Raw genomic sequence first — 14,980 nt, 5'->3', positions numbered from 1 at the left:
ATTTACATCAATCATATTATCTAATACAGACCAATCTACCACTCCAAGCAAATGATACATCTGTATGAAATTGGCTTTTTTAAAATTGTAAGAGTAATAAGCTTCATTTGTTATTACATCAGTAGATTCCCTTATAGTTAGGTGTACAGTCAATGCAGGATGATGGTTATCTTCTTTAACAAGTGGCATTTCCTCTCTACATATATTCACATTCTTTGGAATATTAGTAAGAATAGCCTAAGGCCCAAAGTTCTATCGAGGCTATTTTTAATATTGTTTACAGAATGAAGGTTATAAAAATTCAAAAAAATTAACAAAGCTCTACAAGAGGGTCCACCACTGTAACTCATAACCTGAACTGGTAATCATGGATAAATTGAAATCTCCAATTATAAGTATATTCGAGCCATGAAATTCCACGAAAGAATCAAACATATTATAAAATGACAAATATTTTTCTATACCGCATGCAGGCGTAAAATACACTGTAGTAATGTAATAAATCTTATTACGTGTACTTATTTTAACAACCAATGTATCTATTCAAATATATTACTTCCGATTTCAGTGATTCCTTTATTGCTATCATAACTCCCCCTTCCCTCCCTCTTATTTCCAGGTCTATCGCGACGGTACACTTTGTAATTGCCATTAAATAATTCATTACTATTTACACTCTCATGCAGCCAGGTTTCAGTAACAATTATAATATCAAAATTATTACTCAAAACATTAATATAAAATTCCATAATCTTAGTATTTGATAATAAATACATATTTCATTTATACGAGCCTCGAAAGTTACATTAATTGGGTGACGTCTTCAAGTGATTTTAATAATATGATGTTAGTATCATCCCTTTTTTTCCTTAACTTAATTAATCCCGCATGGTCTACCCATAAATAGGCATAGTTTTTCTCGTATTTTATCTTCCTAGCCTGACTAAGAATGCGCTTTCGGTAAGGTGTGAGGCTTTGGATAATATAAATGATTTCACTTTTGGTATATATAACCGAGATGTACAGCATTTAAGTTCCTTTTCACTTTCCTCTTCTGTATAAAGGCATCCTTGTCCACTCGCCTGACAATGATTCCACTTGATGATTTATTAGAGGGTTTGCGCAACCTGTGACAACAGTCTATCATCTCATCCTTGATTTCTATGTCCAATGCTCGCCCAATAGTTTTTACTACATCCGTCGTATTTTCATTCAGCTGTCCAGGAACACCGTATATTTCTAATGTATTGCGGCGACCATACTGATCTAATTCATCTATTTGCTCCTGATTATCCTTGAGTTGTTTTTTAGAGTTACATTTTCCCCTTTCAACTGCTCAATTTGTACCAAACAAGTATTTATTGACTCTGCCTGCTTTTTGATCAATGATGCATTTTCATCCAGCTTTTGATGAGCTAACTCAAGTGATTTACTTAGTTCGCGTTCACAGTTTATATTTGCTTTCTTCAAATTTTCCATTTCCTACTTTACAACTTGAAGTAGTTTATACATATCAACAACAGTTGGCACTTCCGTTTCACTTACACTTCGTCCTGTAAACTACTACGTCTAATCTTTGCACATTCTTTGCATCTCCAAATTTGTCCCGCACTCCGCATATATTCTGCATCTTCCTCTTTCAAACGTGCACATTTCAAATGACATAGCTTCAAACAATCTGAATACTGTATTTTTGAGGAAATGTCCTTCCGATCCACAGGTTCGTGACATTCGATGCAACTACTCATCTTATTAGATATATCGAACAGTTCGATAATGACAGTTCAACTGTACTCCGCGGTTTTTTTAACACTGAGGTGGCAACACTGTTTGTTTACATCCGGGAAGTAGAATTGACAGTGACAGTATTTAACGTATTTATCGTTTCATTTACCAGATATTGAACTGTTTGTTACACAAAAGTAATCTTCAGTACTTACTGTACATTCCTGCAATATCGTTTTCACCACCTCGCATCAGAAATACATAAAATAACACAAAAAACACGGAGCACATTCACACCGTTGTCCTACCGATCCATCACTACATCACATATATTGAACATGGGAATATTTTTTTAGTGATGCAGTCACATTTTTGCTGGGGCGCAATTAGGAGGAGGGAGGGGGTGAAAGGTGCCATCACTCTCCCTTCATTTCCTTTCTTCCAATTCCAGGGGAGTCCTTTCAGGGCTGCCAATATTCCTATCAGCATATATCAACAGGTGAATGACTATGAAGAGCGACGCATAGCGTTACGCAAAATTAGGAAGGAAAACATAACAACTGATGAGGGAAAACGCTTAAAATCAAAATAAACAAATACCATATTTTTAAAAATAGCTTAGCTGCATGTCTGGGGAGGGACCTGCGCTCGATCACCAGCTCTGAACTTCGAAGGAGACGAAGAAAGTGAGCGGAAACATCCATCGGGGCACTTTAGGCTGCTCTCATACTGAACTAGGCTTCGTGGCGGTTCCTCTCTCGAACCTTTAGGCCACCCTCTCTCGTCAGCGTCCTCGAGCATAAATCGTCTTCGAAAAATTATACAATCGCAGCTATTAAAAAATCACGAAGACAAAGCGTCCATCCTCATCTTTACCTTCCTATTTCCTTCAATCACCTTTCAATATCCTATGTCATATGTTTCTTCACCTCGGCTAAAACTCAGTAGGCTAATGGGATACTCTGACCCCTCTCAGGTACGGGTACAGTAGTAGAAATACATGGGATATGAAGCTTCAACTGTTATGTACTAAATCATTTGACAGGCTATGGAAAAGGAAGACTTTATAAATGAATAACATCTGTTTCCGAAGAAAGGTCTGCGTCTTCAGTAGGCTTCTTTATGGGCAATTATTTTCCTGAAGATGGTTTATTTTCAAGATACTTTTATAAATTTACATCTTAGTTACAGATCTCCATAAATACAGGACAGAACAGATTTCCTTCTTATAATTAAATCTACGCGACTTTTGCAGTTTATTTACAGAATATGGAACAAGCTGTCATATCAGTTATATAAAGACGACTAGGCACTTTCTTGGAACTTTATGAACGCTACCTGACATAATGAAGCATAACTTTGACGTGACTGGCGAAGGTTTTAAGTATTGACTCCGATTTTAATATAAACTGTATATTATGATCTGGCTTCAAGATATGCGAAGAAGTACAAAATGCTATAATTCGCAAAATATTAGAGACATCGACTTGATATCGGGTATGACAACATGTACCTAACCATGCCAGATATCAACAATGAATAACCTGGTAAATAAATAATAATCATGGAGACGAAATCATCTGAACTTATTCTTCCGTATGATGGCATGTTAGCATGCCCACAGGACGAACCTACTCATACGGCAGAATAACATTAAGTCCTGTACTTTAAGCAAAATTGAAAATGCAAGCATATTTCGTATAAGTTTCGAAGAAATCAAACTGAATTATCACAAAGTTGAAAGCAATCGTAAATTAACTTATTCTCACGCATGGTGACATGTTATCATGTCCACAGGGCGAACGTACACATGCGTCAGAATAACAGTAAGTTCTGAGTTGAAATTTAACATTATTTTGCGAAGATATAATTTAAAATTTCAGAAAGCTTCAAACCAAAGTTTAAATGAACTTATTATTTCGTATGGTGACGTGTTAGCATGTCCACAGGGCGAATCTACCCATACGACAGAATAACTATGTCTCTAAGTTAAGTTGAAAACGAAGACTGAGTTCTTGAACCCTCCCATAAAGGGAGCTGAGTAGTTAAGATGTTAATGCACCAGAGTCGGTGATGAAAATGCCCCCGAATTATGTTCCGAGGCTGTATTTATGCCCTCCGCATGTCAAGCAGAGCGCCTCCCGTGACACAAAAGATAAACATAGCTACACCTGTGATATATATAATTAATTTGTGTATAATGGCAATATCTTAAAGATTAAAAAGTATGTTCCATAAGGTTCATTTTTCTATGTCTAAAAGGGCCTCCCCGATGGCGCAGTGGTAGTGTCGTCGCCTTGTAATCAAGGGGTCCCGGGTTCGATACCCGGTGGAGGCACTAAGTGGTTCGGATCCCACTTTAAACTGTAGGCCCAGTCCCGATTAGCCTTACTGTGCATAAAGTGGACTTAAAACACCAAATCAATCAATCAAACCAACTCTATGTCTAAAACAACAATTGTGACCCTTGAAGTTTCTATAATATTCTCTACTACAAAGTTTTCACATTCTTAAAGAAACTTCTTTCCAATGTCCATAAGGCTTATATTACTAATAACTTCAACTGAAATTTAGCTCTTCTGGCTTTCATAATAGTTTGATTCTAAAACTGAGAACACATATTTTTGACTAATTATCAAAAATGAAAGATTTTGCTTACATGAAGCTTGCAAATAACAAATACTTAACTTTTAGAATGACAAAATTATGTCATTAAGTCAACCATTAAATATCTTAACTTTCATAACGTTTATAGTGAATATAAAAAGCAAAATAATTAAGAGTAATATTAAATATGACCGAATCTTTGATATGGTTCGGGAGGATCATATCAGGGGAAAAGGTTGACCGAACGGTTTGATTCACGTACCCCCCACTCGCTTTGTCACTGTCTGTGCACAGGAGAGTGTTTGCGTAAAAATGGATTCGGAAATAGTTATTGCGCATAAACTAATCAATCTGCCATTATCGGCTTCTTGTTCAATCGAATTTATAACTCTCAATGCGTGATACACATTCCTGTTATTTTTTGTTTGATATTGTAGCTATAACTATGGCGAGACGAATACAATCAAGATGTTTATATTTTCTTCCTTTCACAAGTTTTCTGTTCTCGATGTTCTGTTTCTATAGTCGAATTCTGTTCTATGTGGTCTCATTCATTGATGGATCCAGAAATGGTTCTTTGGTGCCACGCATCACTGACTTGAGGAGAATCTATTGTAACCTACATTTGCGTTTTTTTAAATATAAAAAATAAATGTGATTGATAGGGAACGGATTTTAAGGTTCAGCACCTTTCCAAACATATAGCTGTTTCCATACCAATCGTCCCAGATAAGTATTTTAGGACATGAAATCAAGTAAAATCAACACACTTTGTTGCACCTTTTCTTGAGATTAGCACATTTATCTCCATTTTACCTTTCTTTGATGCTTCAGCACCTTTTCACTTTCTTTTCTTTCAAGTTTTGTTACAAAAATTTACAGAAAAATAAATTATTTTCATTCTTTTTGAGCAGCTACATAAAATCTATTCTGATTTTGTAGAGCAGAACGAGAGCTTTAAAATGGTATAATACTATAATCATTGCAGCCCTAAAGTTCCCAAGAAAATGTAGCAAAACCCGCGAGAGAAAACACACACTTCAACAAAACTTATTCAGCAGAATCACAGTTCTCTATACGGTCCAAACGCATTGTATGCAGAAGGCGCAGAAAAAGAGAGCATCGAAAAAAAGGCATTTTATCAGTACCTTTTTGAAAACATTTTCAGAACACTATTTTCCATTTCCCGATCATAATTTTGCACCTTAAAATCCTTTCCCTAATGATTAATATAGAAATTCTTGGATGTCACTCTTGAAAACCAGGGGAAAGTGACGTGAGTCCTGATGTCATGTTATTTCGATATGATTTTACAATATGTTTTTCAAGCTTCATTTGACTGTGCACAGAAGACTCTCAATCACAGACGATTATTATTGCTGGCTGGTAATTACAGTTTCTGCATCTAGAATCAGTGTCGTCGGGCAAACTTTTTCCCCCGAATATATTCTCACGTCCGGTTTCTCTATCTCCAGCCATCTTTGATATTACTTATGAAACAGAACCAGCAGATTTACGATCTTGACAGCTTGTGACAAAGTACCTGGACGTTCCCAGTGAACCTAGAAGATAATGAATCACAGCTGGCAACTTTTTTTCATGCACGTGATTTGGATCTGCGTGGAGAAATGGAAGAATATTCTCACAATTCGAGGAGGTAAACAGTGATGACTTCATCAGATCCCTTAAGTGTGGGAATTCGCACCTGAGGGATGCATGTCGGCCGATCTCTGGCCTTTGCTCATCGTGCACTGGTCTCAATGTACTGTCTGCTGAAAAGCTGACCGCAGTTGGCTGGTCATTGCTCCCATTGTGGAATACATTTCAACTGTGAAAATTTGAAGCAGCGTTGAATCCAGTCACTTTTCTCCGGGGGGGGGGGGATGTCAACTTCCCGGGGGGAATGTCATATAGGCACAAAATTATAACACTAATAAAAACAATACTAGTTTTATTAAATTGCCCTTACCTTTGATACGTAATTAAATTAAGTGTAAATTTCGTTAAGACTGCACAAGCACTTCACCACCATTCCACCTGCATTTCATGTTCTGTGTGTGCTAGACAGTAAATTAAGAATTATGTACTTCACGTAATCAATTTATGAAATGCATGAATGTCTTGATTACCACATTTGGCTTCTAAAAAAGTTGCTCCTGTTCTCTATACTAAAGATATATGAACGAACACCTTTGCATAAACCGAAATACATATTTTCGCATTTCGAACCTCATGCTAGTAGTTGTTGGTTTGCAATCATGACTGCTTAAAAAATTAGATCAACTGATATTCAGTCTCCATATTTGAAAGTGCTGTGTAGAACTTAGCACTTAAGTCAGTGGTTTCCAAAGTGTGCGCCGCGACGCCCTGGGAAGCCGTGGCTGGCTTATAGAGGCGCCCCAAAAAGTTCCAATGTTTTCACTGGAATGAAATTTACTTGTTAGTCGACACATGATTTTAAAATCGAACCATCGCATGATTCCAAATACGTTCTTATTTAGGACTTTTGCACATAAAATTATGTGTTTACTTTTTAACTTAAGGTAATCAACCTAATCACACTAACTGAGCATTGCAAGTGTTAGGTAGGCCTACATTCTGACTTTGGGCGCATCTTTAAAAATTGTGAGATGCTTATAACAAGGACTGCATAACAAATACCATGCTGCTGGCCATAGAAGAATTAGTGTCATGGTATTTTTGTTATGCAGTCCAAGTTGAAACACTAAGGGCGCCGTGAAACAAAAAATTTGGGAACCCCTGACTTAAACATCTGTAACTAAATCATATCCCCAAAATTTCTAACCAACTTATTGTTCGCTTTATATTCGACCATTTTTGACGGCCACCGATCATGTTCTATTGGACCCCTAGCATTGTGGACTATCGCCCGGCATCGCAGTTTGCATTGCAGCAAGCTCCGGCGCAGGACAGGCATGGGAATTCTGTCCCACTCCTCCCTGCAAGCTTTCCATAGACCATCCAGGGTGCGCGGGCGGCGATGTTGAAGACGTCGTTTTTGCAGTCCAAATGCGCAAAAATCCATTCGACTGGCATCTGGGCTTTTCACAGGAATGTCTTCAAACGGAATGACACGAATTCTTAATTCATCTGCCATTTTTTGATAGAAACGTAGTGATGTTCTGGCGGTATGACTCGAAGCCTTGTCCATATGGATCATCATCTGGTTCGCGTCCATTCCATACAATTGTGGGATATCTATCCGATAGATAGGTGTCAGAATGGAGTCTTGGAAGTATCTGGCATTCACCTTCACGTTTTTGTCCACCTTGCGTATCATCAACTTACCCTCATATCCGAATCCCGTCGCAACCATAAAGCCACGAGGGAAACTTTCCCTGCACTGACGAACAAAGTTGATACGCCCCTTAGCACTACGGGTGACACTTTGCTTGCAGACCTTCTCCTGGTGGTTTTCGTGGGCGAATGTTTCGCAAGGAGAGCCTGTTGTGTGTAACAGGCCACAATATCTTTCGCAGTAGTCACCCCGAGTGTTAACCAATTCTCCTGACACTGTTTCACAATGCGTACATATGAAAACTTAGCATGGAGAAGGGCCATTACGTAACCCTCCCAATACCGGTTGATTTTCGGCGCCATTTGATAACATTCACTACTAACACTCACGCACCTACAAGGTCAGACACAACACTGCTCCCGCCAGCAGACCCATAGTTCCAGCATGATACGCCAGGTGGCAGCACCGAATCGAAAATGGTTGGATATAAAGCGAACAACCTTACTGTAGAAGCAAGATTTGAAAAATCGTTCTGGCAAGAGAGGCAAAACCTGTTCAGTACGCACTAATAACATCTACAGATTTCGATTAATGTAGAATATACATGTTATGATGATTTTGAAATTATGGTACACCAATGGAACCTGGACCAATATTTTATGGAACATGCATGAGCAAATCATTACTGATGGAGCTACAATTGAAATAATTTGGCATTCACGTGTACGGACCATATCATCCTAGAATTAAATGCTTCTTACCTTGAACCTGATGACTATAAACAAAGTTAGAATTAGAAACCGAAGTTAAATTAGATCGAAACCTTCTTGAACTTGAAATCGTAAACAAACTTTCAAATTCAGCGGCAGGCTACTGTATCCAAATTAGAAAAACAATTTTGTTCATGTGAAATATAAAATGCATATTTAAGTTTCAGACTTCATCATTATTTAAAATTAAATTTACTTGCCACAAACTAGAAATTTATGTTTCAAATAAATAGTCGAACACAATGATACGAATTTGGACTCGGAACATAAGGCGGAAAGATGGCGACCAGATGAAGCAACAGAATACTAACTACGGTCAAACAATCTCCCATAAGAGTGAGACAGGCCTGAATCAGTGCTTATTATTACGAAACAGTCAGAGAAAGTAAAGTAGATGGAATAAACCCAAAGTAAACGTAGTTGAAAAGTTTCTTAACTATTGTCCGAATGTTCTATCAAGTTATTGAAATATTCGGGGTTGCTTTCTATTTCCCAAGGGGATTTACCTCGAGTAATTCATCAGTGGTCACTTGGAATACATAATTCAGTTAACTGGTATGCTGAAAGTTCAAGTATTTTCCCGCACGGATGTTCAGCTAGTGGGCGAAATAATAATAATAATAATATTAAAACACATCATCACTTTTGATAAAAGCAACAAACTTCACAGGATGCACAGAACGGGACTAGACCTACAGTTTAAAGTGGGTTCCGAACCATTATCCACCGGGTATCGAATCCGGAAACCCATGATTGCAAGACAACGATGTTGCCACTACGGCACTCTATTTCATATTAAGCATCTATGAACTATGAATATATGTTGTTATGTTTCCACAGTATTTAGTTAATTCTGCATGTATGAAATGAATACCGTGTATCCATTAATTTTTTGATAGCAATGTTACGTTCTGGTACTGAAGGCGAGGGCTCTTTAAGACTGAAGAAGTGGGCGTAGTACGATTACCACACGTCGATTACTTCTATAAGAGTTCGCTACTTGCTGTAGGTCGACCAGCAGGGAGGGTCGCACCAAAGGACACCTCGACAGTCGATGGGAACGTGGGCCGAGTGAATTGGGTGAATGCCACTGTGACCGCAAGACAAGAAGGAAAGGGCGGGAAATTACGGCGGAAGACTTCGAGGTTGTTACACTGAAGGATAAAATGAACGATAATTACGTCTGCATTTTTTTTATTACAATGCTCCATTCCGTCCGTCCTGGCCCGAGGAATTCGTGAAGATGCATTTGAATGGTTTACAACCGTGGGGGCCTTGTTGCATGCTGAAAGCGTTTTTCCGGGCTTTAGAAGTTTGCTAGCTGCATGACTGACCTTAGTTTTTTGCTTTTTGTCCTCAATTTCCGTCTTTCTTTTTTATCTTTTCTTTTCTGTAAGAAAGTACTTTGCTACGGCCAATTCCACATGGTTTTCTAGGAAGTGGGGCATCTGATATCTATGATCTAATACTCGTTTTGTGCAAATGTGAGCAGATTAGTTGATTGGCTTGCATAAAATTCGAACTACCGAGCAGGAAGATAATCCTTAGGGTCAGGGTGATCGAATGTAATTTAGATAAGTTATTAAGATGTTTCACTCGCGCGTGTGCGCTTTACCCTGCAAATTAATCATCGTTAAGAAGCAACTGGACTTTCAGTTTAAAAGTTGCTTCCATTTTTCCCTGTTTTTGACGTTATTTGGAATTTTGTGGAAGTTTATCTGTTTCTGGTGGAAATTTAATAATCGCGAGCTTGGGCAGGAATTTCGAAAGAGACAAAGTAACTGATGTTCTGTTTTGAGCCAAAGAAAAGAACATAACTTCAATGAATCCCCTTCTTCCTTCATCGATGAGAAAAATATTTTCATGCGAATTAGAATGTCGTAAGTAAGTATGTGCCAGATTTTTAAACAGTATGTTTAGCGGAAGGGATGTGAGTTAGACAATTTTCGGTGCGTCTATTTGAATATTGGTCGCAAACTAAACGAAAACCAGTGGCTAAATAAGATAACATCTAATATTTAAACCGAGTTCAATACTCAGTTTCATATTATTAATATTGTTTAATACAATACACTGATGTATGCATATATTTTGTATTTTAGTTATTTTATGTCGTTTCCCTGCCATTTTTGGAAAATCGCGACGCAGAGGATAAGTTATGATAGGATGAAATTCATGAAGAAATAATAACAAAGAACACCCATGTCCATCCTGGGACTCAAACATAAAACTTTGTTTGGTGGAGGCACATAGTGGTTCGGATCCCACTTTAAACTGTAGGTCCAGTCCCGATTAGCCTTCTGTGCATAAAGTGAACTTAAAACACCAAATCAATCCAATCAATTAAAACTTTGTTGGCGAGATCGAAAGTCGACCACTTGACGCCAGCCATCGAGCCTGCTAGCGTGCTATATGAAGGGGGAAAACTAAGAAATGCGGTTTTAAAGCCCTGTTTTGTTATAATGCTTTCAAATGTCATTTATATATAGGGTGATTCAAAAAGGACTTTACAACTTTGAAAGCATATAGAAAATTATTCAGATAACTTACAGAGTCGGTTGAGGTGCCATTGCAAAGCAAGACGCATCAAGTTTTTCATACATGTTGGGTCGATGTGGCTACCATTTGTAATGCGGCATACATCCCACCAGAATTCGATTTCATTCCAGACTTTCACCTGTAAGTCAGGCGTCACTTCTGCAGCGGCGGCGTTAATTCGAAGCCTCAGCTCAGCAAGATCAGCTAGGTAAAGGTGGTACAAAAACCCGACCTTTAATAAAACCCCACAAGAAAAATCTAGCGGGCCAAATCTGGGGAGCGAGGTGGCTATTCAACCAGTCTCAACGAAGGTTTGGTGCCAAGAGTAAATTGTAGACCTACCAGGAGGCGCCTTTCGATACTCCGTACGAAACTTACTTTGCACTGCAATTGCTGATTACGTCTCGTGAATCAAAACACACAGTGAGCACATTCCGCACCAGTAAAAGTAGCCATTTTCAAGAACAATGCTGACAGCGCTACTGGTAGGTGAGTTCGGTTCTAATGGACTATGTGAGTCAAAACGAGGTGTTTTTGGCTTTGCAATGGCACCTCAACCCACTCTGTAAGTTATCTGAATAAAATTCTATATGCTTTCAAACTTGTAAAGTCCTTTTTGAATCACCCTTTATACACAGTGCTTTTTCTTTTCAGGCGTACGCAACGGTATGCCGTACCGGAACTTTTTTTTGCATGAATTTTATACCTATATTTTATTTTTACGAAATAAGTTTGTGTGTGTGTGTGTGTGTGTGTGTAACTACATGGGTGCATGATCACTTATGAACATATCCGTCTTCTACTTGTATTTTCAGGAACCCTGAAGAAGCCCAGACAGACACACAGAACTCAACACATATCCACTGATTGAAGAGAACACATCTATTGTTAATTGTTGTAATTCAGAGAAAATGGAGCCACATTTACACTACTTCTGTCTGTTTCATTTTTTTACTCTTCAATTTATGTTCTTTCTGATTACATTTTGCCTTACATTTGTATTAGAAAAAAGTGGCCCTGAGTTTCGAGCATTTTATGTAGAAAAAAAAGACGTGAATGATTTGAGCGTGAGAAAATGCAAAGAAAAGAAGAGAGAAGAAGAACTAGCAAGATGGAACAGGAAAAGGAAACGACTTTGTACACTACACCAGTAAGAGTAAAAGAGCAAGATGGAATGAATAACGGAGGAGAAAAACAGGAAAACATTTAGAATAAAAAAATGAAAAATTTAGTTAACAAAGAAAAATGCAAAAGTGAAACTAAAAAAATAACAAAATAATGACAAAATAATAAGACGAGAGGGAACGATACATAATGGAACAGGTTTTGAACATTTTTATGCATTTTTTTATCGATTGGGAATGCGCTATGCACTCCTTTATTACTTGCAGTCACAATGCTACAGAACCTATCATTCACCTGATATCTTCAGACTCCAGATTCTGGTGTCCAGAAAGAAAGACAAAAAGAAGGGGAAAAGAGAGAAAGAAAGAGAAAGAAGGAAAGAGTGAAAGAAAGAGAAGGGAGCGAGAGCAATGGAGTGTGTGTGGGAGAGAGAGACACACACACAAATAGGGTGAGAGAGAGAGGGAGAGAGATGTAAAATTATCCTTATGCCACTATTACTTGAAGTATTCATATATTTCAAACCCCTTTCCATATACAGAGTGAGTCAGAAATATGGCTACACGTTTGATCGCATCCTGTGATGACAGTATTGTGGCTACGTTAAGTGAGATAGTGCAGTTGGAAAGTCAATTATTTTAATTGAAAAACAATACACAACAATCCCAAACAGACTCACTTTATTGCCCCAAACTGCTCGCCGTTTATATCGAAGCATAATCGACAACACTTTGGAAAGTCACTCATTGCTTTACGCTATCGCACGAATTTCTTCCTCAATTGCTTTTCTCAGCGTGGCGATGCTTCGTGGTTTCTTCGAGTTATTGAAGAGACACGTTCAAAATGTGGATCGGTCACAGTTTGGACAATGATTGGATGGGAAGGATTGTTAGGAATGCGGATCTTGGAGGAGTCTGCTAATGCTGATCGGTACTAAAATCCTTCGTGTTGACAGTGATGCAAAATGATGGACATGATATGAACATTGCTTATTCCAACAGGCGAAGGATTTTTTTTATAGCGAATTGCAAAACAGGTGGTTGGAAAGGAGAAAGCCTACAAAAATGGCCAGACCGCTCTCCCGATCTCGCAGCCTGTGGCTATTGGCTGTGGGGTAATTTGAAGGAAAATGTTAACGCTCGGAAACCACGAGACATCGCCACGCTGAGAAAAGCAATTAAGGACGAATTTCGTGTCATCTTGTAAAGCAATGAGTGACTTTCCAAAGTGTTGCCGATTATGCTTCGATGTAAACGGCGAACAGTTGGGGGCAATAAAGTGAGTCTGGTTGGTATTGTTGTGTATCGTTCTTCAATTTAAAGAATTGACTTTCTAACTGCTCTGTCTCACTTTCCCGTATCCATAATACGAGGGTCACTATTTATATTTTGAGCCTTGGCAACACTGATTGAAGTTAGGCGCGATTTGACGTTTGCACGGAATCGTCTGGCATTATTGACCATAACGTACTTCAAATGTTTTGTCAATAGCTTCATTTGTGTTGTTTATGTTGCCTTGGAGATTGCGAGACAACAATAAAATGGAATTAACTCGTGAACATTTTCGTGCGATGATTTTTTACGATTTTCGACGTGGATTATCAAGACAAGAGTGCATCGATCAACTTACTTCCACATTTGGCGATGAAGCCCCATCCTTTGCCACTGTGAAACGCTGGTATAACGAATTTAATCGCGGCCGCCATTCGCTCACCGACGAGATTCGCGAAGGTCGTCCAAAATCAGTTGTTGCTCAAGAAAATATTGATGCTGTTCAAAACCTAATACTGCAAGATCGTCATGTGACATACTGTCAGATTGAGGCAACCATAGGCATTAGTTCCACCAGCATATATAAAATATTACATGATCATTTAGCTGTGAGATCCCACACAATTTGACAAAAACTCAAAAAAGACGCTCGCGTCAATTGGTGCAAACAAATGCTCAATAAATACAATCGTGGTGCTTCAAAAGACGTATATACGATTGTAACAGGTGACGAATCATGGATATATGCATATGAGCCGGAACGTAAACAGCAGTCGACTGTATGGGTGTTTCAAGATGAACCCAATCCAACAAAAGTTGTTCACGCTCGAAGCACATCGAAACCAATGGTCGCCTGTTTTTTCGGGAAAACTGGTCATGTGGCAACTGTTCCTTTAGAGGAACGTAGAACAGTCAACTCTGAATGGTACACAACAATTTGTTTGCCAGAGGTCTTCGGTCAAATACGGAAAACAAACAAACGCCGTCGGATCATTCTTCATCAAGACAATGCCAGCTGTCACACATCTCGTCTAACAAGCGACTTTATGAACAGTCAAAAAATCGAATTGATGGGTCATCCGCCGTACAGTCCTGATTTGGCACCCAATGACTTCTTCTTGTTCCCGAATGTCAAGAATAAATTGCGTGGACAACGATTTTCGTCGGCGGAAGACACCGTTGATGCGTTCAAAAACCATATTATGGTGGTGTCTCAAGAAGATTGGAAAAACTGCTTTGACAAATGGTTCGAACGAATGCAAAAGTGTATTGACCATAAAGGAGAATACTTCGAAAAACAATAAAGCAGTTTTCAATGCCAAATTCCTGTTTTTTCATTGTTAGGCTCAAAATATAAATAGTGACCCTCTGTCATCACACGACGCTATCAAACGTTAGCCATATTTCTGACTCAATCTGTATATTCCATCTGCTTTTAAAGGCACCTCCCAACCAAGGTAACAATACTGCCTAGACTCGGTAACGACCCAATATATTGCGCTCCCGAGTAGCCAGATAGCTTATTCTCCTTTGGCCCCTTTCAGACAAATGCTGTCCTAACGTGTGCGTGTGAGAGAGAAAGACATGTGTGCAAAAAATCAAAAAAGCAATTTTGCTAAGTGTGCGAAACATTTTACTACATTTTCGTGTGAAGCTCCTAAGGCAATTCGCATAACCCGTGCGAA

This window comes from Lepisma saccharinum, chromosome 4 (assembly GCF_977018435.1).
Source record: "Lepisma saccharinum chromosome 4, izLepSacc3.1, whole genome shotgun sequence".
Taxonomy (NCBI): domain Eukaryota; kingdom Metazoa; phylum Arthropoda; class Insecta; order Zygentoma; family Lepismatidae; genus Lepisma; species Lepisma saccharinum.
The sequence above is the reverse complement of the archived record's forward strand: the minus strand, read 5'-3'. Positions refer to the sequence as shown.